This window comes from Bombina bombina, chromosome 2 (assembly GCF_027579735.1).
Source record: "Bombina bombina isolate aBomBom1 chromosome 2, aBomBom1.pri, whole genome shotgun sequence".
NCBI lineage: Eukaryota > Metazoa > Chordata > Amphibia > Anura > Bombinatoridae > Bombina > Bombina bombina.
Genome location: NC_069500.1, coordinates 819,102,744 through 819,130,312, shown reverse-complemented (window position 1 = coordinate 819,130,312; position 27,569 = coordinate 819,102,744). Strand labels below are relative to the sequence as shown.

General features: G+C 38.9%; 1 protein-coding gene across 3 annotated transcripts in view; it reads right to left on the bottom strand.

Annotated features, from left to right (window-relative positions):
• Positions 1 to 27,569, bottom strand: part of JSRP1 (junctional sarcoplasmic reticulum protein 1) — a 409,477-nt gene that overhangs the window by 239,660 nt on the left and 142,248 nt on the right. For all 3 annotated transcript variants that reach the window (XM_053703072.1, XM_053703071.1, XM_053703069.1), the window contains exon 2: positions 5,384 to 5,557. The gene's annotated coding sequence lies outside the window, so the exon portion shown is untranslated. The remainder of the gene's footprint in view (positions 1 to 5,383; positions 5,558 to 27,569) is intronic.

Below are 27,569 nucleotides of genomic sequence, written 5' to 3'. Positions count from 1 at the left end.
CCTCTAAAACCGCCGCCATCTACCTTATCTATCCCCTAATCTGACCCCTTACACCGCCGCCACCTATATAAAAATGATTAACCCCTAATGTAAGCCCCTTACACCGCCGCCATCTCTATTAAAATGATTAACCCCTAATTTAATCTACCTACCCTGCCGCCAGCTATATTATCTATATTAACCCTAAGTATATTATAGTTAATATAGGTATTACATTATATATATTAACTATATTAACCCTAATTATATTAGGGTTAATATAGTTAATATAGTTACTATAGTATTTATATTAACTATATTAACTCTATCTAACCCTAACTAAATTTATATTAAATTAATCTAATTCATTTATAAACTAAAATATTCCTATTTAAATCTAAATACTTACCTATAAAATAAACCATAAGATAGCTACAATATAATTAATAATTACATTGTAGCTATGTTAGGGTTAATATTTATTTTACAGGTAAATTGTTAATTATTTTAACTAGGTATAATAGATATTAAATAGTTATTAACTATTTAATATCTACCTAGTTAAAATAATTACCCAATTACCTGTAAAATAAATCCTAACCTAAGTTACAAATACACCTACACTATCAATAAATTTAATAAACTACTAACATCTATCTAAAAATACAATTAAATTAACTAAACTAAATTACAAAAAAAAACAAACACTAAATTACAAAAAATAAAAAAAAGATTACAAGATATTTAAGCTAATTACACCTATTCTAAGCCCCCTAATAAAATAATAAACCCCCAAAATAAAAAAAATTCCCTGCCCTATTCTAAATTCAACAAATTTCAAAGCTCTTTACCTTACCAGCCCTTAAAAGGGCCTTTTGTGGGGCATGCCCCAAAGAATTCAGCTCTTTTGCATACAAGAAATACAATACCCCCCCCCCCCATTACAACCCACCACCCACATACCCCTATTCTAAACCCACCCAAACCCCCCTTAAAAAAGCCTAACACTACCCCCCTGAAGATCTCCCTACCTTGTCTTCACCACACCGGGCCGAACTCCTGATCCGATCCGGGCGATGTCTTCCTCCAAGCGGCAGCAAAGTCTTCATTCTTCCGGCGGCATCTTCAATCTTCTTTCTTCGCTCCGCCGCCGCGGAGCATCCATCCCGGCCGACTGCTGAACTTGGAATGATGTACCTTTAAATGACGTCATCCAAGATGGCGTCCGCCGAATTCCGATTGGCTGATAGGATTCTATCAGCCAATCGGAATTAAGTTAAAAAAATCTGATTGGCTGATTGAATCAGCCAATCAGATTCAAGTTCAATCCGATTGGCTGATCCAATCAGCCAATCAGATTGAGCTCGCATTCTATTGGCTGTTCCGATCAGCCAATAGAATGCGAGCTCAATCTGATTGGCTGATTGGATCAGCCAATCGGATTGAACTTGAATCTGATTGGCTGATTGAATCAGCCAATCAGATTTTTTTAACTTAATTCCGATTGGCTGATAGAATCCTATCAGCCAATCGGAATTCGGCGGACGCCATCTTGGATGACGTCATTTAAAGGTACATCATTCCAAGTTCAGCAGTCGGCCGGGATGGATGCTCCGCGGCGGCGGAGCGAAGAAAGAAGATTGAAGATGCCGCCGGAAGAATGAAGACTTCGCTGCCGCTTGGAGGAAGACATCGCCCGGATCGGATCAGGAGTTCGGCCCGGTGTGGTGAAGACAAGGTAGGGAGATCTTCAGGGGGGTAGTGTTAGGCTTTTTTAAGGGGGGTTTGGGTGGGTTTAGAATAGGGGTATGTGGGTGGTGGGTTGTAATGGGGGGGGGGGGTATTGTATTTCTTGTATGCAAAAGAGCTGAATTCTTTGGGGCATGCCCCACAAAAGGCCCTTTTAAGAGCTGGTAAGGTAAAGAGCTTTGAAATTTGTTGAATTTAGAATAGGGCAGGGAATTTTTTTTATTTTGGGGGTTTATTATTTTATTAGGGGGCTTAGAATAGGTGTAATTAGCTTAAATATCTCGTAATCTTTTTTTTATTTTTTGTAATTTAGTTTAGTTAATTTAATTGTATTTTTAGATAGATGTTAGTAGTTTATTAAATTTATTGATAGTGTAGGTGTATTTGTAACTTAGGTTAGGATTTATTTTACAGGTAATTGGGTAATTATTTTAACTAGGTAGATATTAAATAGTTAATAACTATTTAATATCTATTATACCTGGTTAAAATAATTAACAATTTACCTGTAAAATAAATATTAACCCTAACATAGCTACAATGTAATTATTAATTATATTGTAGCTATCTTATGGTTTATTTTATAGGTAAGTATTTAGATTTAAATAGGAATATTTTAGTTTATAAATGAATTAGATTAATTTAATATAAATTTAGTTAGGGTTAGATAGAGTTAATATAGTTAATATAAATACTATAGTAACTATATTAACTATATTAACCCTAATATAATTAGGGTTAATATAGTTAATATATATAATGTAATACCTATATTAACTATAATATACTTAGGGTTAATATAGATAATATAGCTGGCGGCAGGGTAGGTAGATTAAATTAGGGGTTAATCATTTTAATAGAGATGGCGGCGGTGTAAGGGGCTTAGATTAGGGGTTAATAATTTTAATATAGATGGCGGCGGTGTTAAGGGCTCACTTTAGGGGGTTATAGATATAATATAGCTGCCGGCGGGGTACGGGAGCGGCGGTTTAGGGGTTAATAACTTTATTAGGTTGCGGCGGGGTAAAGGAGCGGCGGTTTAGGGGTTAATAGCTTTTTTATTGTTAGGCTAGTGAGGGGGGATAGCGGATAGAGGGTTAGACAGTGCGGGCTATGTTAGGGAGGCGTGTTAGACAGTGCGGGCTATGTTAGGGAGGCGTGTTAGACAGTGCGGGTGTTTTAGACTTTAGTCAGGTTTTATAGGCGCCGGCAGATTCTAACGTGGCGCAAGTCACTGGCGACGCCAGAAATTTGTACTCACGCAGATTTCTGGACATCACTGGTTTGTGAGACTTACGGCACGTTAGCATCTGACGGCGACCTATATGGGATGGCTCGAGTTGCGAGCTGAAACTGCGGGCGACGCCGGTTCCCTCGCTTGCGCCGCAAACTGCGATCGATATCGGATCGCGCCCCTGGTAGCTAGCTGAACACACAGCTAGTTAGCCAATCACAAGTGACAAATGTGTGCAGGCACCAATCAGCAGCCAGCTCCCACTAATGTAGGATATGTGCGTATTCTTTTTCACCAAAGCACATTTGAAAATAGAAGTAAATGTAAAAGTATCTTAAAATTACATCATCTATCTGAATCATGCAAGTTGAAGTGTAACTCTCCTATCCTTTAATGCTTTGCAACTGTGAGGCTGCATTCACAAAGGTTCATCAATGACTTGACTATCATGTTTCCCCACTGCCCTTTTTATTACATTACCTGATGGATAAGCCAGGCACATGTTTTCTTATAGACTTCTTAAAGAGACATAATGATCAAAACTAAAATGTGTATAAGTGCAATAATGAATAGAAGCATTTTAGCAATGTATTTGTAATAGCAAAAATGCTTCTAGTGTAAGATTTAACTATTTCAGCAGCATATGCACATTTGCTGCGCATGCCTTATGCACCAGTATTCAAACCCAGCGGCTGTCAGTGCTGGCTTGTATGACACAAAGTGATACATCTTTCTAGTCATACATGCCACCAGCAGTTCCCTGAGCAGGTGCACAGGGTATAAGCAGCATATGTGTGTATGCCTCCTACACAGTGATAGTTTTTTCCTAAAAGCATTTTTCTAATACAAGTTAACTGCAAAAGTGCTTCTATTCCAAACTAAAATGCACTTATGCACATTTTTTATTTTGTCCACTATGTCCAATACGTTTAAATACATTGAGATATTATAAAATGTTTAATTATATGTACTTAAAACTTTTGCCATGTACTTTCATGTTTACTTTATCCCCCTTCTACTTTTAAAAGGCATTGTAAAAAAAGAAGTGCTGACTCTGGACTTAACACTGCTATATTGTACACAGTTGTTGCATGCTCTATTGACACATTTATAACTGTCCTTAATTGGCCTCTGCAGAGAAGGAAACCTAGGTTACAACATGGCAGCGCCCATTGCTCTGTGGATACTAAAAAAAAAAAAACTTCAATATTTAAATGAGTAAAATAACTTAAAATGTACATGTTATTCTCCAGCTTATCTTTACTCTAAATATGCATTTGTATATTGCATTAATTTAGTGCTTAATGTCCCTTTAAGTCTTGACAGGAGCCAAAAAAAATCTACCACCACAAATAATTATTAGTACAGATATTTTACATGCACATGACCCTGTAGATGCCACCGAGCTTTAGTGCTGATAACCTACAGCTAAATACATATTGTAGCATTATACATGGAAACCACATGCATTACAACACATACAGTACATTCTGTGTTGAATGAAACTCATAGCTTTCTAATATTATAGTTATTTTATTAAGCTGTATAAGGCTGTAAAATTGTGTGAACTATTATATATCCTTTAGCAACATATTGTCATTGTTTATTTCATTGCATTACATTACGGGAACACTTGGGGTGGTACATCTATTTATATAGTGCATCAGCGGTCACATTAATCTTGTATAAAAAAAGAAAAAAAAAATCAGCATTCACATTAATCTTGAAAACATGCCAAAAGGGTGCAAGGCATTAAAAAGGTTAAACCAAATCTGTGACAAAAATATTCAAGCATTTACAATGGTATCCCTCACATACTCATAGAAACTATTTGCACTGGTCCAGTTTGGTGTGACTCATACTAGGCAGAATAAAAGCTTAAGGGGTTGCAGATAAAACTGTAAGGAAAATATTTAATTAACAAAACAGCAGGGGAAAAAGGGAAAGGACAATTTTGTTTGTTCTGCTCAATAGACTGTAAATAAAGCAGAACAAAAAAAAAAACACTAGAAGGAACATTGCACTTGCATTTTAAAAGCTTTGTATTTGATTATAAATTGCCAAGTCTAGAATTCATTTATATTAGTTAACAAAACGTATACTTCCCAATGTGATGCTTTTAAATAAGAAATCAAATCTCAAATACATTTTTATCCACCCCCCCCCTTTATTTTTTAACAAACTATCCTGTAATGACGGAGTTAAAAATGATCCAAAATGTAGGTATGCTATCTTCTGCCAGCAGCATACTAAATATAGATCCATCTTCTTCCAGAAGGAAGTTAACAAGGAATTCTTCTGCAATAAACCAGCCTTACCTCCCCCAGAACAAATCTCTCTAGCAGTCACTCCAATCTCCCTGAAATGTTATATTTAAGAAAATAGAAGGAAAAAAATAAAAAGGATGTGAAGGTCTCTTACCTTTTTGGCTGCAGATCCACGATATGACTTGCACTAACTTTCCAGTCTGACAGAGTGGCTAAATGTACAGGAACAGGTGCAAAACTTTGCTGGAGCAAAAGAACAGCCAATCAGCGAGAAATACGAGCCATGTGGATGCAGTACTGATATCCCGGGATAGCAGTGACAGCATGGCTGAAGATAGACAAGAGAAAACATAATCATCATAATCATTTAAAGGGACATACAACTGCAAATAGAAAATTCTATAATGTGTTAGATAATTTTACTATGGTATGCATATAATTATGTGCTTAATCGCTGCAAAGGGGTTAAACAAATAGTTAAAGTCAGCTCCAGAGCAGCAATGCATTAGTGGGAACTAGCAGAACACATCTGGTGAGCCAATGAGAAGAAGTATATTGTAGCCACCAATCACCATCTAGCTCCTCCTGAGCCTACCTAGGTATGCTTTTTAGTAAAGGGTAAGAAAATAATGAAGTAATGTGATTAAATAACCCCTTAAATGCATAGCTGTCTTGTAGTTTTTAGATGCTGCTCACATTTAAGCACTACTTTAAAATATTTTTCAGTGAGAAACCCACACACATTATATATTGGGGGGTTTTCAGCAGTCCCATCAAATTCAAACTATAACATTATTTTATGTATATATATATCATGACATGTAAGAACTCTATATCAAAATGTGTTAGTTAGTTTTAACAAATAAAGTTGTAAAAATAATAATGTGCGTTTGTGTTTTTCCCCCCTAAACACTGTAGTAAAAAGAAGAAATTATATCCTCATATAAATAAGACGTTGGGTACAGTTATATAACTTCGATGTAAACATAGGAAGTCCCATTAACCTCTACTTAAATAAATGTGCATTTATTAAGGCAAAGTGATCACTATTACTACAATTATCACCCAGTGATCAAAAACTTCTATAAGGTGCTTTTTTATAAGGGACTATGGGCTTTAAAAATGGGGGTCTCTAGGCCTATTATGGTCAAGATTACAAGTTTTATAGCGCAGGACTGCACTAGGATAAGCACACAAATTTGGTGTTACAAGTCCAAGGATAAAGAAGAATTACCAGAAACTGTTTAGCACGGCCAACATCCCTTTAGCGTACCCTACACTTTCAATGGATATCGCAACTGTGCTAAACATTGCTCATATTACAAGTTGAAAGTTATGTGCTGCAATCGTGCACAACTTGCGACCTGAAGTAAAGTTTGAGGGCTATTATAAAAGTTTAATAAAACACATGGAAAACATTAAAATAAAGGGTTACACACACATATATACATATATATATATATATACACACACTGCTCAAAAAAATAAAGGGAACACTTAAACAACACAATGTAACTCCAAGTCAATCACACTTCTGTGAAATCAAACTGTCCACTTAGGAAGCAACACTGAGTGACAATCAATTTCACATGCTGTTGTGCAAATGGGATAGACAACAGGTGGAAATTATAGGCAATTAGCAAGACACCCCCAAAAAAGGAGTGGTTCTGCAGGTGGTGACCACAGACCACTTCTCAGTTCCTATGCTTTCTGGCTGATGTTTTGGTCACTTTTGAATGCTGGTGGTGCTTTCACTCTAGTGGTAGCATGAGACGGAGTCTACAACCCACACAAGTGGCTCAGGTAGTGCAGCTCATCCAGGAAGGCACATCAATGCGAGCTGTGGCAAGAAGGATTGCTGTGTCTGTCAGCGTAGTGTCCAGAGCATGGAGGCGCTACCAGGAGACAGGCCAGTACATCAGGAGACGTGGAAGAGGCCGTAGGAGGGCAACAAACCAGCAGCAGGACCTCTACCTCCGCCTTTGTGCAAGGAGGAACAGGAGGAGCACTGCCAGAGCCCTGCAAAATGACCTCCAGCAGGCCACAAACGTGCATGTCTCTGTTCAAACGGTCAGAAACAGATTTCATGAGGGTGGTATGAGGGCCCTGACGTCCACAGGTGGGGGTTGTGCTTACAGTCCAACACCGTGCAGGACGTTTGGCATTTGCCAGAGAACACCAAGGTTAGCAAATTCGCCACTGGCGCCCTGTGCTCTTCACAGATGAAAGCAGGTTCACACTGAGCACATGTGACAGAGTCTGGAGACGCAGTGGAGAACGTTCTGCTGCCTGCAACATCCTCAAGCATGACCGGTTTGGCAGTGGGTCAGTAATGGTGTGGGGTGGCATTTCTTTGGGGGGCCGCACAGCCCTCCATGTGCTCGCCAGAGGTAGCCTGACTGCCATTAGGTACCGAGATGAGATCCTCAGACCCCTTGTGAGACCATATGCTGGTGCGGTTGGCCCTGGGTTCCTCCTAAAGCAAGACAATGCTAGATCTCATGTGGCTGGAGTGTGTCAGCAGTAACCACAAGACGAAGGCATTGATGCCATGGACTGGCCCGCCTGTTCCCCAGACCTGAATCCAATTGAGCACATCTGGGACTTCATGTCTCGCTCCATCCACCAACGTCACGTTGCACTACAGACTGTCCAGGAGTTGGCAGATGCTTTAGTCCAGGTCTGGGAGGAGATCCCTCAGGAGACCATCTGCCAACTCATCAGGAGCATGCACAGGCATTGTAGGGAGGCCATACAGGCACGTGGAAGCCACACACACTACTGAGCCTCATTTTGACTTGTTTTAAGGACATTACATCAAAGTTGGATCAGCCTGTAGTGTGTTTTTTCACTTTAATTTTGAGTGTTACTCCAAATCCAGAACTCCATGGGTTGAAACATTTGATTTCCATTTTTTAATTTTTGTGTGATTTTGTTGTCAGCACATTCAACTATGTAAAGAACAAATTATTTCATTAGAATATTTAATTCATTCAGATCTAGGATGTGTTATTTTAGTGTTCCCTTTATTTTTTGGAGCAGTATATATATATATATATATATATATATATATATATATATATATATATATATATATATATATATATATATATATATAAATCAGGAGACAGCACTCACTGGTCTTGACAATACTGGATTTATTCAGTGACGTTTCGGGGAATACACCCCTTCATCAGACCCTGATGAAGGGGTGTATTCCCCGAAACGTCACTGAATAAATCCAGTATTGTCAAGACCAGTGAGTGCTGTCTCCTGATTTCCATATTCTACACCATATTCTAGCACCCTGGCATTTGGAACTAAAGTGTTAGTGAGAGTGCACCTGCCAATACCTGCTGTATATATATATATATATATATATATATATATACTCAATGTAACATATAAGTTTATTATTTAAATAAATGTATAAAAAAAGTGTTTAAAAGGGATTTGGTATATGTCAAGGTATTTGACTGGGAAGGGCTCACGAGTGTTTATTATATATAAACTAAACTACCTAAACTACCTGCAAAATAAAACCTAACACCTAACGCATGCGCAATGTCTATCTACCTGTCAACCGCAATCCCCCACCGCAATCTTTAATAAAGTGCTTAATCCCTAAACCGCAGCTCCCGGACCCCGCCGCCAGCTACATTAAATGTCTTACCCCCTAATGTGATCCCCCTACACTGCCGCCACCTATATTAAAATTATTACGCCCTAATATGAGCCCCCTACCCCGCTGCCAGCTACATTAAATGTCTTACCCAATAATGTGATCCCTCTACACAGCCGCCACCTATATTAAAATTAATACCCCCTACTGTGAGCCCTCTACCCAGCCGCCACCTACATTAATTCTATTAACCCATAATATGATACCCCTACACCGCCACCACCTATAATACCTATATTAACCCCTAATCTGAGCCCCCTACACCGCTGCCACCTATTTTAACTATATTAACCCCTAATCTGAGCCCCCTACACCGCCGCCACCTATTTTAAATATATTAACCCCTAATATGATCCCCCTACACCACCGCCACCTATATTACATTTATTAACCCCTAATGTGAGCCCCCTACACCGCCGCCACCTATATTAAATATATTAACCACTAAACCTAAGTCTAACCCTAACATCCCCTAACTTAATTATTATTAAAATAAATCTAAATAATATTAATAATATTAACTAAATTATCCCTATTTAAATCCAAATACTTACCTATAAAATAAACCCTAAGATAGCTACAATATAATTAATAATTACATTGTAGCTATTTTAGGGTTTATATTTATTTTACAGGTAACTTTGTATTTATTTTAACTAGGTACAATAGCTATTAAAAAGTTAATAACTATTTAATAGCTACCTAGTTAAAATAATTACCAAATTACCTGTAAAATAAATCCTAACCTAAGTTACCAGTACACCTAACACTACCCTATCAATGAATTAATTAAATAAACTACAATTATCTAAAATAAAATACAGTTAAATACACTAATCTATATTACACTATATACACTAATCCATATTACAAAAAAAACAAACACTAAATTACAAAAAATAAAAAAAGATTACAAGAATCTACTGTAATTCTATTGGCTATTCTAATCAGCCAATAGAATTAAAGTAGCTCTCTTCCGATTGGCTGATTTGAATTTGAAGGCTCAAATCAGCCAATAGGAATTCAAGGGACGCCATTTTTAATTGCGTACCTTGAATTCCTATTCAGTGTACGGCGGAGATCGTATGAAGAGGATCCTCCACGCTCCATGGCTCCGGTCTTCAGTTCCAGTGTCGCCGATCTTCAGTTCCAGCATCGCCGGTCTTCAGCTCCGCGGTCATCGGTCTTCAACTCCTCCGCTCCGCGCCGGCTGGTTCCTGGAAGAAGAAGAGGTCGCCGCCTGGAAGAAGACTTCTCCGCCTGGAACAGGACCTTCTCTGCCGGTCTTCAGGACAGGTAAGGACCACTTGGGGGTTAGACTTAGGTTTTTTTAAGGGGGGATCGGGTGGGTTTTAGAGTACGGGTGTGTGGGTGGTGGGTTGTAATGGGGGGGTTGTTCTTTTTTTTACAGGTAAAAGAGCTGATTACTTTGGGGCAATGCCCCGCAAAAGGCCCTTTTAAGGGCTGGTAATAGAGCTGATTACTTTTTTAATTTAGTTTAGGGTAGGGAAATTTTATTATTTAGGGGGGCTTTGTTATTTTATTAGAGGGCTTAGATTAGGTGTAATTAGCTTAAAATTCTTGTAATTTTTTTTTTTTTTGTAATATAGATTAGTGTATTTAATTGTATTTTAGTTGAGATATTTGTAGTTTATTTAATTAATTCATTGATAGGGTAGTGTTAGGTGTAATCGTAACTTAGGTTAGGATTTATTTTACAGGTAATTTGGTAATTATTTTAACTAGGTAGCTATAAAATAGTTATTAACTATTTAATAGCTATTGTACCTAGTTAAAATAAATACAAAGTTACCTGTAAAATAAATATAAACCCTAAAATAGCTACAATGTAATTATTAATTATATTGTAGCTATCTTAGGTTTTATTTTATAGGTAAGTATTTAGTTTTAAATAGGAATAATTTAGTTAATATTACTATTATTTAGATTTATTTAAATAATAATTAAATTAGGGTTAGACAGGTTTAGGGGGTAATATATATAAAATAGGTGGGGGCAGTGTAGGGGGCTCAGATTAGGGGTTAATATAGGTGGCGGCGGTGTAGGGTGATTAGATTAGGGGTTAATATATTTAATGTAGCTGGCGGCGGTGTGGGGGATCATATTAGGGGTTAATACATTTAAAATAGGTGGCAGCGGTGTAGGGGGATTAGATTAGGGGTTAATACATTTAAAATAGGTGGCGGCGGTGTAGGGGGATTAGAATGCGGTGTAGGGGGATTAGATTAGGGGTTAATACAGTTAATATAGGTGGCGGCGGGGTAGGGGGCTCAGATTATATATGTGATAGCTCGCTGTGTGAGCTGAAACTACGGGCGGCACAGGTTTCCACGCTTGCGCAGAAACCTGCGCCGTATATCGGATAGCGCCCCTGATCCCAATCTTTTGAGTGTACAGGGGATTGATCATGTCCCTAGTTAGAGAAGGGGTGGTAATAGGGAGAACAAATTAAATCTTAGAGAGGTCTACTGGATATTTACTCTCAATACCTCCATTCCGGATGGTCTAAACTTTAGGAGAGATATAGATCTATATGTATAGGTGACACTATACAAGTGTAGAAATCAGACTGGTTAGCATAGAGATATTATATATCCTAAGGCACTCTAATGAGTTAGGGATAAAACGGTAGAATTCATTTTTACATGCATATTCATTAACCTCAAAGTAAGAGGAAATAAATGTTACAATTTATAAACTTTTGAATTGAATTTGATAATATTTTGCGTAATATGTATTTTATCTTAGCATTCAGTTTCAAATATTGTAGTCTAGACTTTTTTGGTATAATACATAGAGTGTATATTAATTATTCGGAGCTTGATAATTCGGCCCCAAAGAATCAATAAATATACTTGAACATATGAGTACTAAAAATAACTTGTGTAAATTCCTGTTCACAAAAAAACTGCAACAGAAATTCCAAAGTTCAGAATAACAAAGGTATACTGGGGGGTTAAATGGACATTGTACTGTAAAATTTGTTTCCTTTAATGTGTTCTTACTTGTTATGCCAGCTCTGGTGCATTAAGGAAAAGTGCTCTATTCAATTCATTTTTGTATTTGAAATAGCTGGGTTTGCACATTAGAACCATCACCCATTGTTCTATAGGACATGCTCATTTAAATGAGCTGACTCTGCAGGAAGAGCAAAGCTGCTAATAGCTATTGATATGCTATTTATGGATGGGGGAGGTTAAATGAGCACAACAAAACAAACAAAATATGTGGTGGTTTCAGCAGTCAAAAGCACCTATTTCAAAAGACAAAATTTGATATACTCCAGCAAGTAAAATAATAATTGGGAACAGATTCATGTGAACAAAATGTTACAGTACATTGAACCTTTGACAATAAATACTAAGGAGTAAACATTCTTAAAAGTCAAGACATAAAACAAACCATCGGCTAGATTACGAGTTTTGCGGTATGAGTGAAAAAGCAGCGTTAAGGCTCTTTTTCACTACCGCTGGTATTACGAGTGTTGCAGGTTTAGAGGCACTGCACACTTTTAGGCCGTAACGCAACATAACTACCACAGCTTTCAAAAAGTCCTTTTTCAATGGGACTTCCACAGCATCAGTATTACGAGTCTGCCTGGGAGGCCAAAAAGTGAGCGGTACAGCCTAAAACTACAAGATCCATACCGTAAACTGAAAGTCAGTAGTTATGAGTTTTACGCTACAAAGCTGAAGCATAAAACTCATAACTAAAATGCTAAAAAGTACACTAACACCCATAAACTACCTATTAACCCCTAAACCGAGGCCCTCCCACATCACAAACACTAAAATAAAATTATTAACCCCTAATCTGCCGCTCTTGGACATCGCAGTCACTATAATAAACATATTAACCCCTAAACCGCCATACTCCCGCATTGCAAACACTAGTTAAATTAAATATTATTAACCCCTAATCTGCCGCCCCTAACATCGCCGCCATAACCTACCTACATTTATTAACCCCTAATCTTCCGCCCCCAACGTCGCCGCCACTATACTAAAGTTATTAACCCCTAACACCCCTAACTTTAATATAATTAAAATAAATCTAAATAAAAATTACTATCATTAACTAAATAATTCCTATTTAAAACTAAATACTTACCTTTAAAATAAACCATAAGCTAGCTACAATATAACTAATAGTTACATTGTATCTATCTTAGGTTTTATTTTTATTTCACAGCTAAGTTTGTATTTATTTTAACTAGGTAGATTAGTTAATAAATAGTTATTAACTATTTACTAGCTACCTAGCTAAAATAAATACAAATTTACCTGTAAAATAAAACCTAACCTGAGTTACACTAACACCTAACCTTACACTACAATTAAATAAATTACATTTATTAAATACAATTAACTAAATTACAAAGAACAAACACTAAATTATACTAGAGCTGCAACAACTAATCGTCATAATCGATAATAATCGATTATGAAAATAGTTGTCAACGAATCTCATAATCGATTAGTTTGTTTGCAATTAGTTGGTCTGTGCACAACTCCAGCTGCTTCATAACACTGAGCTCCTGCACATGGTATTGTGTTTTATGGTTATGTCCTTAGCCTAAAGGACGTCTACCGACGTATACTTTCCACTTTTTCAGGACAGTATCACTTTACAACTACACCTGGTTTATGTGTAACCCAGATATAATAGTCATCATTTGGATGGTTTATATTAAATCCGGTGATTTGGAACTATGCTTTGCATGATATAGTGCTGAGCTTGTTATTTACACCTTGCCCCTAGATTGATGGGAGTTATTTAAATTGATGTGCACTATTATCTGTTTGCACAATTATTAGCGTATTGCTTGCTATTGCTGATTATATGTACTGTATAAATACATGTGTAAGGCTTTGTCCTGTTATTGATATATAGTCCTTAGTGCTTTTGGCTTGTTTTATATCTGTTATTTTTAGAGCAGACTAGATATTTTCCCCTAACCTAAAAAGCTGGTTATTTACCATTGCATATAGATATTCAAGATATTTTTTATGTTAGAATGAAGTCAAGGGTTACTTTATTGAGAGGCCCCTTACCAAGGTGGAAGTTCTACCTCTTTTCAAACAGTTTTTGGTTTTGTTTAATTATTAAACTGTGCTCTGCTGCTTAAAAATTGGACAAACAGTTGTGTTAATGTAAAGTTTTAGTCTGAATTTTATAATTGTAACACTAAGTATGTGGATTCTATTTAAAAAATAGGAAACAATTATTAATTCTGTTTTTATCCGATTAATCGAAAAAATAATCGGCCGATTAATAGATTATGAAAATAATCGTTAGTTGCAGCCCTAAATTACACAAAATAAAAAAGAAATTATCAAATATTTAAACTAATTACACCTAATCTAATAGCCCTATCAAAATAAAAAAGCCCCCCACAAAATAAAAAAAAACCCTAGCCTAAACTAATCTACCAATAGCCCTTAAAAGTGCCTTTTGCGGGGCATTGCCCCAAAGAAATCAGCTCTTTTCCCTGTAAAAAAACAGTAAAACCCACCACCCACACAACCAAACCCCCCCAAATAAAATCCTAACTAAAAAACCCTAAGCTTCCCATTGCCCTGAAAAGGGCATTTGTATGGGCATTGCCCTTTAAAGGGCATTTAGCTCTTTTTCCGCACAAACCCATAGCTAAAAATAAAACCAACCCAATATACCCTTAAAAAAAACTAACACTAACCCACGAAGATCCACTTACAGTTTTTGAAGACACGACATCCATCCTCAATGAATCCGGGAGAAGTCTTTATCCAAGCGGCAAGAAGTCCTCAGCGAATCCGGGAGAAGTCTTCATCCAAGCTGTAAGAAGTGGTCCTCCAGACAGGCAGAAGTCTTCATCCAGATGGCATCTTCTATCTTCATCCATCCGGCGCGGAGCATCCTCTTCTTTCCACGGCTCTTCTCGAATGAAGGTTCCTTTAAGTGACGTCATCCAAGTTGGCGTGCCTTGAATTACGATTGGCTGATAGAATTGGTTGATTGCATCAGCCAATAGGATTTTTTCACCTTTAATTCCAATTGGCTGATAGAATTCTATCAGCCAATCTGAATTCAAGGGACGCCATCTTGGATGACATCACGTAAAGGAACCTTCATTCAAGAAGAGCTGTGGAAAGAAGAGGATGCTCCGTGCCGGATGTCTTGAAGATGGAGCCGCTCCGTGCCGGATGGATGAAGATAGAAGATGCCGTCTGGATGAAGACTTCTGCCTGTTTGGAGGACCACTTCTTGCCGCTTGGATGAAGACTTCTCCCGGATTCATTGAGGATGGATGTCGGGTCTTCAAAAACTGTAAGTGGATCTTCGGGGATTAGTGTTAGGTTTTTTTAAGGGTTTATTGGGTGGGTTTTATTTTTAGCTTAAGGTTTGGGCGGAAAAAGAGCTAAATGCCCTTTTAAGGGCAATGCCAATACAAATGCCCTTTTCAGGGCAATGGGGAGCTTAGGTTTTTTTAGTTAGGATTTTATTTGGGGGGTTTGGTTGTGTGGGTGGTGGGTTTTACTGTTGGGGGGTTTTTTGTATTTTTTTTTTACAGATAAAAGAGCTGATTTCTTTGGGGCAATGCCCCGCAAAACGCCCTTTTAAGGGCTATTGGTAGTTTAGTTTAAGCTAGGGTTTTTTTTGATAGGGCTATTAGATTAGGTGTAATTAGTTTAAATATTTGATAATTTCTTTTTTATTTTGTGTAATTTAGTGTTTGTTTGTTTTTGTAATTTAGTTAATTGTATTTAATAAATGTAATTGATTTAATTGTAGTGTAGTGTTAGGTGTTAGTGTAAGACAGGTTAGGTTTTATTTTACAGGTAGATTTGTATTTATTTTAACTAGGTAGTTAGTAAATAGTTAATAACTATTTACTAACTAGTCTACCTAGTTAAAATAAAAACAAACTTACCTGTGAAATAAAAATAAAACCTAAGCTAGCTACAATGTAACTATTAGTTATATTGTAGCTAGCTTAGGGTTTATTTTACAGGTAAGTATTTAGTTTTAAATAGCAATTATTTAGTTATTAATAGTAGGTTTTATTTAGATTTATTTTAATTACATTAAAGTTAGTGGGTGTTAGGGTTAGACTTAGGGTTAGGGGTTAATAACTTTAGTATAGTGGCGGCGACATTGGGGACGGAAGATTAGGGGTTAATAAGTGTAATGTAGGTGGTGGTGGCGACATTGGGGGCGGCAGATTATGGGTTAAGAAGTATAATGTAGGTGGCGGCGATATTGGGGGCGGCAGATTAGGGGTTAATAAGTGTAATGTAGGTGGCGGTGACATTGGGGGCATCAGATTAGGGGTTAATAAGTGTAATGTAGGTGGTGGCGATGTTAGTGGCGGAAGATTAGGGGTGTTAAGACTCGCGGTTTATGTTAGGGTGTTAGGTGTAAACATAAATTTAGTTTCCCCATAGGAATCAATGGGGCTGCGTTACGGAGCTTTACACTGCTTTATTGCAGTTGTTAGACTTTTTTTCAGTCGGCTCTCCCCATTGATGTCTATGGGGAAATCGTGCGCGAGCACGTAAAACCAGCTCACCGCAGCGCTGGTATTGGAGTGCAGTATGGAGCTCAAATTTGCTTTATGCTGCAATATTGCCTGCTAACGCCTGGTTTTTGAAAACCTGTAATACCAGCGCTGTAGAGAAGTGAGCGGTGACAATAACTTGCAAGTTAGTACCGAGCAGCTCTTACCGCAAAATTCGTAATCTAGCCGCATGTTAATACCTACTAAAAAAAAGAGAAACAAATAAAAAAGATTGCATATACTAACTAGTTTTATGGTCTATGACAGTAGACCTCTGGGGAGTTTTCTTCGACACCCATGGTGCATTTTTCAAACTGTATTGATAATTTCATACGGTACAAGCAGAACAATACAACTGTATGGATATGAAACCTGTTTAATTTTATATATGCATCTGAAATTAGTTAACTCCCTCTTTTGAATGAGGGGAGTCACATGACCCTCTAACACACAGGTGATTATCATTTTATTGGTGGTAAACTAAATCAGCACCAGAGCTTTCCTCCCCCTCATAAATTATAGAAGCTTGAGATGCCAGGACAAACCTCTCCCTCTAATAAGAGGTCTCACGCCCTTATATTAGCAAGTGATTGCTTTTTTTTTCATGAAAATAAACCGACATATTTTTGTATGAGTAGATTGTAGCTCCTAATGAGCCCCATCCCTTAACCCCTTAATAACCAGCGACGTACCCTGTATGTCGCTGGTCTTTCTCTGGGGTTTGCTTTTTTTATAGAGCGGTCTCCCCATCAGCAGCGAGACCACGCTATTTTTATAAACCAGTAGGAGGGAGAGAGGGTGTAATAGCGTGGTCTTGCTGCTCGCAACAAGACCCACGCTATTATTAAAAAAAAAAAAAATTCCTTAACGAGCAGTATTATGAGTGTGTGGCATATAATGCCTTTAATGGTCGTTAAGGGGTTAAAGGCATTATATGCCACACACACATAATACAACCATTTTAACAAAAGATAATTGCTATAGCAATGGTACTACTACTACTAGGTGGTCATAATGATATTCTGTGCACTCAACCTTGTTTTTCCACCTGTCGTACATGTAACCTAAGGGGTTCCTTGAGTGTTGGCTTACCCTTTAATTATTTTTTGCCTTGATGCACCTAAGGGAAGCATTCAATGTATTATATAAAAAAAAATCTCAGTTATAGCCCCTAACACCCCTAATAGACCATATTATAATTTCCTGATGGGGCTGGTTACCTGCTCACTCACTGTGACTGACTCACTTGTGCTCGAGTAGGGAAATCCTTAGAACCTGGCCAGTTAGTGACATTTAAGGACTTGAGTTAAGAAACGCTGATGTAAAGAATGTCACAGGCAAAGCTTAAAGTGTATAACTGTGAAAAGTATCAAAGGTACATGTGCTAGATATAGGTCCTCAATGAAAAACTACAAGCAAAATAAGCCATGATGATACATGGCCTATACACAAGTATGCCACAATGAAATGAGCCTAATAAGCTTCTGGGTATTTGATGCAGTTAGATGCAGAAATGTGTCAACACAAATATTGACCTTAATTGTATTGTTTTCTAATGTAAGTGGCACAGTTTCAAAAAGGACTATATGTGTGATGTGTGTGATTTCTTTTTAAGTTACATTTATTGCTAAAATATTTCCAAATATTTGCTGAATTTATATTCAGTAAAACTGGATTTTAAAATCAATTCCTGAAAACTATATTTGATAGTAATTTCTCACATTCTGAAGTATGTTCAATTGCAATTACTTTTTTTAACCTAGTAATATTTAGGTATGGCAGATGGGGTACTTAGGGCAAAAATGTAAGCCTGTTGTGTGGTACAATTTTTTTTTTACAAACACTGCACTGCACTAAAACAGCCACTAGGATCCCCATACTTTGGGCTCTGAACCAGAGCAATTGACACCTCTTAAAAGATGAAAGTCTCTTTTTTCAGTTAAGGGGTCACATGCCTAGGTGGCAATTCGGAAAGCATAACTAAAATAGCAATCATGTAATTGATCCTGTAAGGGATTTGAAACAGCACTCTTCCTGACCACTAGGAGGAGGAAAAGAAACACCAGAGCTTTAAATCCCTCCCACTTCCCATGATCTTCTGTCAAACATATAGCAAAGTAGATGAGGGGAAAAAAACAGGAAAGATTAAACGAAGCAAAGACGTTAAAAACATGTACTGCTGCCATCTAAACCAACAAAAAACAAAAAAGTTGAGGCTTGTGGACTCTCACCATAATTAAAAATTAATTTATCAGGTAAGCATAAATGTTATTTTCCTTCATCAGATGGTGAGAGTCTACTAGTTATCACCTATGGGAATCATTACCCAAGCTGTGGAGTCCATGAGACCATTGTGAATGGGGGGAGGAGGGATACAGTGAAGGCAGGACATTACTATTTAGGCACTACAGCCGGCAGAACCTTCCTGCCAATGACAGCCTCAGAAGAAGCATACATATTAAATATGATAACACTTAGAAAAAATGTGTAAAGAAGACCACATAGCCACCTTACAAATCTGATCAAAAACATAAATTATGCTTAACTGATAATTTTCTTTTCTTGTGATGGAAAGAGTCCACAGCTGCATTCATTACTTTTGGGAAATAAGAACCTGGCCACCAGGAGGAGGCAAAGACACCCCAGACAAAGGCTTAAATACTCCTCCCACTCCCCTCATCCCCCAGTCATTCCGTAAAGGAATAAGGAACAGTAGAAGATATATTAGGGTGAAAGGTGCCAGAAGAATAAATATCGACGCCCCACATAAAAAATACGGGTGGGTAAGCATAATTTATGTTTTTCTTTTTAAATGGAAAGAGTCCACAGCTGCATTAATTACTTTTGGGAGAACAATACCCAAGCTATAGATGACACTGAATGCCAAGATGGGAGGGTACAATAGGCGGCCCATTCGGAGGGTACCAAGCCTGAAACCACTGCCCACAAAAAACCCAGCTTCAGGTCGAAGCCGAGAAAACTTTGAAAGGAAAAGTCCCGAGGACACTGACCTGCAGGTAGTCCAAAGCCTAGCTAGAGACTGCAAAATCGGACTCAACTGAGCCAACATGCCTCCAGGAGACACCAACTCCCAACAGTCGGTTCCTCACAACTCATCCCTCATTAAAGTAGGGAACACCAGCCTAAACTCCCAAAGGGATAGGGCCAGGAAGAACCGAAGGAAAAAAACGAAAGGTCACAAAATCCAAAAAAGTAAAACCCCACAGAGGGAGCCCAGCTGACAAGGGCCCAAATGGGTCCCGACAGACAAGGGGAGACTATGCCTAGACCAGGCCAAACCGGAGGTATAGGACTGGGCATAGGAACAGAGAAACCTGTCCCTCAAACGTCGTGCAAAAGCACCAAAAGACAACAGAAGAAGGAGTCCTCACATTGTCCGAACTTGGAATAATGAAGTATTCCGCTTACAAAAAAAGTGTAACAGACCCAGATGAAAAACCCTGAGTCAAGAACACGCCGCCATCATCAGGATGACACAGAGAATACTTGCTGAGAAGTAAAAGTGGCCAGCAAAGGAACAGATTGCTAGGAAAACTCCCAGACAGAGGGCACACTCTAGACAATCCAAGCCGCCAGACCTACCCACAGGTCTCCCAAAAAGGGGGAAGCACATAACCTCCACAAGGCCCACCAAGAAAGAGAGGTTGCGTCACTTCCAAAGGCCTTTATGTTCCAAGCCATGAGCCCATTTAACACTACACAAAAGCAGATTGAATCACATAACAAACATGATTACCCCCCTCTTCAATAACCCCCCTCAAGAGATATTAAACCTTGATTCCAAGATACTAAAAGGAGACTCACTGAGACCCTTATGTAAAGTTAGTCCCGCAAGGTGGTAGCCTCTTGGGAAAACATCTGTAGTACAGTACATTCACGAAGAAAGAAAATGAAACAATCTTACCGGAATCTCCACCGTGGAACAGGAACACGGCCCTTCAAGTGTGACGAATACTAGCATCCCATTGTAAAAGCGGCCAGGAAAGGAACAGATTGCTAGGAAAACTCCAAGACAGAGGGCACACTCTAGACAATCCAAGCCACCAGACCTACCCACAGGTCTTCCAAAAAGGGGGAAGCACATAACCTCCACAAGGCCCACCAAGAAAGAGATGTGATACCCAGAACCCGAGGTGGAGCATACAGGCTTTTTTGTAGTCAGGGCATTTAAAAACTGAGCTACCCCACCGGCAAAGGGGATTGCTGTCTCCCAGCCGGGCCAGCCCCAGCAATGGCAGGTCTGAAACAGGGGAACAGAAGAACCCCAAAACCAGCTCAAAGACTAGCGGAAGAATTGCCACAGCCAATCCAACAGAGCACGGGTGCAACCCGACACCTTAGAACAAACTAAAGGACCGTAGACCCAAAGGATCTAGCAAAAAGGTCCAACTTAGTCTCGACACAGAGCCAGCAAGACTCCAGACAGAACGTAACAACCCAGAGAAAATATTCCTCTCTGCTAGGGAAACTCACCGTTCCCATCTCCTGAATCCAGGAGAAGCCCTAAGAAAAGGACCACATCTCCAAAAAAAGGAGAATAAGTTCTCACCAAAAGAAGGGTAAAAGGCTAAAGGTTAGCACCTACCACAAGCCATGAAGCCACAGGCTAAGGGAGAGATCAATCCCCAACGCAGAAGCCCTGGAATAAGGGATTCCCCTAAACTAGCTTGCAAACACACAACCAATGTGCAATAGTAGTAGCAGCAAGTCCATTCACCTGCAGAGCAGTGAATCCAATGTATACAACAGCAAGCTGATCAAGGGAAACCGCCTAAGGTGCAAAACAAGCCCAATGAGAAACGGCACTCAGGAAACCTGGCCAAACAAGACCAGGTCAAGTAATCAGAGTAAAAGGACACAGCCCAAGTTCCCAGGAACCCCAAACCAGCCCTGGAGCCTTAAAGACCGGTAACAACCCACAACGGGGTCCCCAAGGGAAAATGTTGAGTGAAACTCAGCAAGCGGAACCCCCAGGGAGAAACAGGTCCGAGCCCCCAATTGTTTAAACAAACAATACCCAAAAACTGAACACCCCGTCTGATATAACAACCCAGACCACAGGGGATAATATTGCAATATCCAGATCCACCCGGGCAACGAGAAAAACTTGCAAGTCCTGACCAAAGGAAGAGACCACCCATTGCCAAAGTCCCACTTTCCCAAGGAGCTAAGACGTTAAAAGTCATACAATGACACTAGAGCCCCTAGACTCTCCAACAGCCTAAGGACAATAAGGCAAGGGGATACCTCGAGGTCAAAACCACTCGAGCAAAGGCTGGTCTCCATATCACCTCCGTACAAGCGGATGATCACAGGGAGAAAGAGGCACGAACCAACCACAGCTCCGAGAGGAAGCCCCACGCCCAGTGTCCCGAACAGGGAACAAACATCTCCCAGGCCCCTTAAAGGAGACCTAACCTGGAGACCACAAAGGAAGACCAAAAAAGGTCTCAGAAAAACAGCTAGACAATACACAGTTGATGTGCAATAGCTGCAGCTGGTTACATTTTGCATACCATCCTCTGCAAGGCAGCTAAACTACCCTTCAAACTACTAGCTGCAGAGGACCAAGTCCAAAAAGGACATGCCAGAGCCTCAAAAGAAAAAGGCCAAACCACTCACCCAGCGGTAAGGAGTTAAGCCCTCCAACTCTCCACCACGTGGGGGAGGAAACTCTAGAGTCCGACAATACCAGACGCAAAAGAAAGTGACGCAGTGGAAACTCCACTGACCCAGTCATCCAAAGTGAAGGCTATAAGGACTGAGACAATCCTTCCTGCTTTGCGGACCCACAGGTCCTCTAGAATGCTTAGTTGAATGTAAAACAAAAGATAACATGAGCATTCAGCGCCTTGACCAGACCAGCCTTCAGAACGGCGCCACGTGTGTGAACAGCCACAAGTCAGAACCAAACCCAACAGGACCAGCCTCTAACCCAGGTCCTAACTGTCAAGCTGCATAAATCCTCCCTCAGAGGGGAAGAAGGGAAAACAGACAAACATAGGACTAACATGTCCCCAAAAACACTTCCATAGAAGTAACAGAGAGTATTGATCCCAGTTTAAGATTCCCGAAGGAAACAAACAAAATAAAAGACATCCTAATCGGATAAAAAGAAAATATAAGTCAACCCGTAGGTTAAAGCACAATAAGAAAACAGGCCTACCGCAGGACCAACCAAACGGAGACCTAATCTTCCAAAACCTGGGAAGAATCTCAAAAAACAACAGTCATGAGATTACATCATCCCCACATTTCTAATGAGGTGCACCATTCAAAGCAGACTGAAAATTCTTGTAGCCGATAAGGAAAGGATCATTTAGTAATTGAAAAACATGCCTGAGTAAGACGTGAAGGCGCGCAACTCTTTTAACGAAAGGCACAACACTCAGCGACAGTTACACCCGCAGGGAACTTTACAGGCCCTCCCCAAGGCGGTAGACCCGGGACAATAGGGCACGAGTACAAACGCGCGTAAACGTCTGGACTCTGCAGACGAATAATCGCAAAGAATATGTGGAAGTGAAAATGTGCTGCAACCTCCGGGGGGGGGGGGGGGAAACAAGCCACCCTGCATGGAGGAATAATCATAATCTGGGTTACCCGCATGTGTAGAAGTGTGGAGCGGTAGGGAACTCTCCTCTTGGAGGACAGGACCCCCAGAGGCAGATGGCTCAGCTGACCCTTGATTCCCCGAGCCCGAGGAACAAGGCGCTCTAATACGGCACACCGAACATAACTGATTGACATGTGTCAACAAGGCCAATCCGGATTCTTCCCTGGACAAAGAATCTAAATCTGAAATTAGAACAGTCTCAGTATCAGAATCCTCCATAATTGAGTCTGAATTTTGAACAGTCTCAGCATCAGAATCCTCCATAACTAGATAGATAATATGACAATATGGACTATAATACAAAACAAAAATGACACCTGACACCCACAATGTCTGGGGCACTCACCACCTCCTATGAACCAGACCCCTGCAAATTAGAATTTCTCCGTCACCACACAGTCAGGAATGCGGAAATGGCGGACGGAACGTAATCACGCCCGGCCAGAAGGTGAACCGTATAGTCCAAAAAAAGCACGCCCAATCATAAGGTTGCATCACTTCCAAAGGCCTTTATGTTCCAAGCCATGAGCCCATTTAACACTACACAAAAGCAGATTGAATCACATAACAAACATGATTACCCCCCCCCTGTTCAATAACCCCCCTCAGGAGATATTAAACCTTGATTCCAAGATACTAAAAGGAGACTCACTGAGACCCTTATGTAAAGTTAGTCCCGCAAGGTGGTAGCCTCTCGGGAAAACATCTGTAGTACACTACATTCACGAAGAAAGAAAATGAAACAATCTTACCGGAATCTACACCGTGGAACAGGAACACGGCCCTTCAAGTGTGACGAATAGTAGCATCGCCTCCGCCGTATACTTAAGAGAAAAAAGCAGGCAGCGGAGCGAAGTTTGACAACGCTGATTGCTTGAGGAACTGTTATTATGAGTCAGGATGGTTTCGCAGAAAGACTCTCCATTTATCTCCTGACTTTCATCCAAACCCTCACTGAGAGACTGACAGGATTACTTAAAACTCCTGTCCCATGTCGAAGAGTACTACCCTCCATAAGGGACTAATTCAATTCTGACACTTCTCTGCCAACCTCCTGGGACGAAAGGCAAAGAATGACTGGGGGATAAGGGGAGTGGGGGGAGTATTTAAGCCTTTGGCTGGGGTGTCTTTGCCTCCTTCTGCTGGCCAGGCTCTTATTTACCAAAAGTAATGAATGCAGCTGTGGACTCTTTCCATTTAAGAAGAAAAGAAGCCTCATTACGAAATGCCCAAGAAGTAGCAATTGTTTTAGTGGAATGAGCAGTAATGCGCTCAGGGGGAATTTTCTCCGCAACCAAATAAGCCTTTTGAATTAAGGCTTTTAGCCAAGCTGCTAAAGTAACAGCCATATTTCTGACCTTTGTAAGGCCCAGACTAATGAACAAAAAGAGAAGAAGAATTTCTGAAATCTTTTGTGGCTTCCATATAATATTTGAGAGACCACAACATCAAGTAGTGGAGAAGATGCTCCTAGAATTTTTAGGAGCTGGAAAAAATGGGCCTTGAGATAGAAGGTCTAGTCTTAACGGAAGTGTCCAAGGTTGGCAACTGGCCATCCGAATGAGTTCCGCATACCAAAACCTGTGAGGCCATGCTGGAACCACCAGCAGTACAAACGAATGCTCCATTTTGGAAGAACTAGAGGCGGAAGATATAAGCAGAATGATAATTCCAAGGAAGTGTCAATGCATACGCTACTTCCGCCTGAGAATCCCCGGACCTGAAATAGGCCCCTGGGAAGTTCCTTGTTAAGACGAGATGCCAACAGATCTATTTCTGCAAGCCCTCACATCTGAAAAATTGAAAAACATATCTGGGTAAGAGACCATTCTCCCGGATGTAAAGCTTGATTAACAGAGATAATCCGCTTCCCAAATGTCTATACCTGGGAAAAGGACCACAGAATTTAGATAGGAGCTGGATTTAGCCCAAGCAAATATCCAAGATACTTTTGTCACAGTCTAAGGACTGATAGTCCCACCCTGATGATTGACATACACCACAGATATGATATTGTCTGAAAAAAAACGTCTCTTTTGCAAAAGAAACCAACTGAAGAACTCTGGGAATACACAGAGTTCCAAAATATCAAATGGTAATCTTGCCTCCTGAGATTTCCAAACCCCTTGTGCTGACAGAGAACCTCAGACAGCCTCCCAACCTAAAAGACTCGCATCTGTAGAGATCATGGTCCAGGTTGAAAGAATCGAAGAGACCTGAAGAACTAAATGATGGTGATCTTAACCACCGAATCAAAGATAGATAAACATAGAATTCGAAGATTTAAAAAGTGAAATCCTAGAATCCCTGCACCATTATTCAGCATAAAAAACTGGAAAGGTTTTCTATGAAAATGAGCAAAGGGAATTGAATCCAATGCTGCAGCCATAAGACCTAAATTTTCATGCATATATAGCAACTGAAGGAAATAATAAAGACTGAAGGTACCGACAGACGGAACCCAATAAAAAATGTCACTTGTCTGTTAGAGAAAAAGACAGTGACACAATCTCTGGAAACCTAAAAAAGGTGACCCTTGTGTGAGGAATCAAGAGCTTTTGATAAAACGATCCTCTAACCATGTCTTGAAAAAACAAAGTTGAATGATATGAGATTCCGTAGTCTCAGAAAATAAAAATAATCTGAATGAAAACAGAAAATGAAGATATGCATCTATTGTATCTAATGAAAACAAATAATGCTATCACTGACCAAAAAAAGGCAGACTAGACCATATAAATACCAATCTAAAAGATGGTACATTTATATAATAAAAAGATTTTCTATCTTTGGAACAATGAATAGTTTTGAATAAAACCCCAAAACCCAGTTCCTAAAAATGGAACTGGAATAAATACCCCAGAAGATTCCAGATCTGAGCAGCGCTTGAGCCCCAACAGGAGATCAGCCACACTTCAACATTACCCAAAATATATAGGACTGACACACATTAAGGAAAGTGTTAGCTTTACTGGAATAGCTGGAATATAATAGAGAGAAAAAACTTCCAATTAAAAACATGTTACTTGGGTAAGAATTTAGAATTTTGTTCCTTAGTAAGAACAACCAAACTAAAATAAGCTGAAAGTTTTAGTCTTAGAACTCAATCTTGAAGCCCCGAGTAACAGTTAAGAATTGAATCCAATATGAACCAAATAATTGATTATCTTGGAAAAAAAGAAATAAGGATTTTTTAGAAATCACAAAATTCTTCTAGCTAGAACAGCTAAAGACATAGATTAAACCTCATTTGCGAAAATATTCAATAAAATGAAGATACAAATGAAATTATTAGCATGTTAATCCAGTTAAAGGACCAGTCAAACACACCGGACTTGCATAAACAAATGCAAGACAAATGCAACAGCACCCCGTCTGAACCTCAAATGAGCAGTAGAATTTGTCCCTTAACAATGCTAAATAAAACATAATCTGATACTTGATCTTAAAGTAAACAGAAAGAATGAAGCAAATGCAACATCATCCAAATAAATCACAGGTCCAAGAAAAGTACCTGAAAATAAAAAAATGTCCTTAAATAAGATACAACCATCTAAAAAGGAAAATAAATACTATTTTGCTATAGAAACAATAGCATATTTTAGCAGGAGTAGAGATAGCCCCATTAAATTGGAGAACCCTCAAAATTGAAATTAACTGCCGGCAAAGAATATAATTTAAAACCTTTGAAGAAGGAAGAAAATTCTCAGCCTATTCCATTCCCTAGTATGAAGAACTGGAAAAAAAACCTCTGAAAACACAGAAGATAAAATAAGCAGAAATAAAATGTTAGCTAGTCTTGAAAAAGAACTAGTTACCTCAATATCCAAAATAATCAACACCTTTATAACAAAAAAACAAATTTACTCTAATAAAAAAATAAAAAAGTAGATTTGTTAGTGTCAATATCTGATGAAGAAAATTCTGAATGAGAAAAAACATCATCAGAGAAGGATAATTCAGTATGTTGTTGGTCATTTGAAACTTCATCAATTAAAAAAGAAGTTTGAAAAAGACTTAAAATTTTTAATAGAAGGCGCAAAGTCAGACAAAGCCTTTAACATAGAATCAGAAAAATATTCTTATAAATTTTCTAAGTATATCTTGTACATAAGATGTAAAAAGAATAGCAATACATAAAGCATAAATACTAATGGATTCTGCATGTAAAAGTTTATCATGATAACTTATTACAAACCATAGCTAAAGATAAACATTCATAACATTTAAAATAAATGAACTTAGCTTTGGTAGGACTTATCTCAGTCAGCAGGAATCCCTCAGTATGTTCTGATCCAGGAATAGTTTATGGAAAATCTTGCAATATGTAATAGAAAAATACAACATATAAAGCAAAATTATCAAATTCCTTAAATGACAGTTTCAGGAATGGGAAAAAATGCAAAACAAACAAGCCTCTAGCAACCAGAAGCAACAAAAAAGTGAGACTTAAATAATGT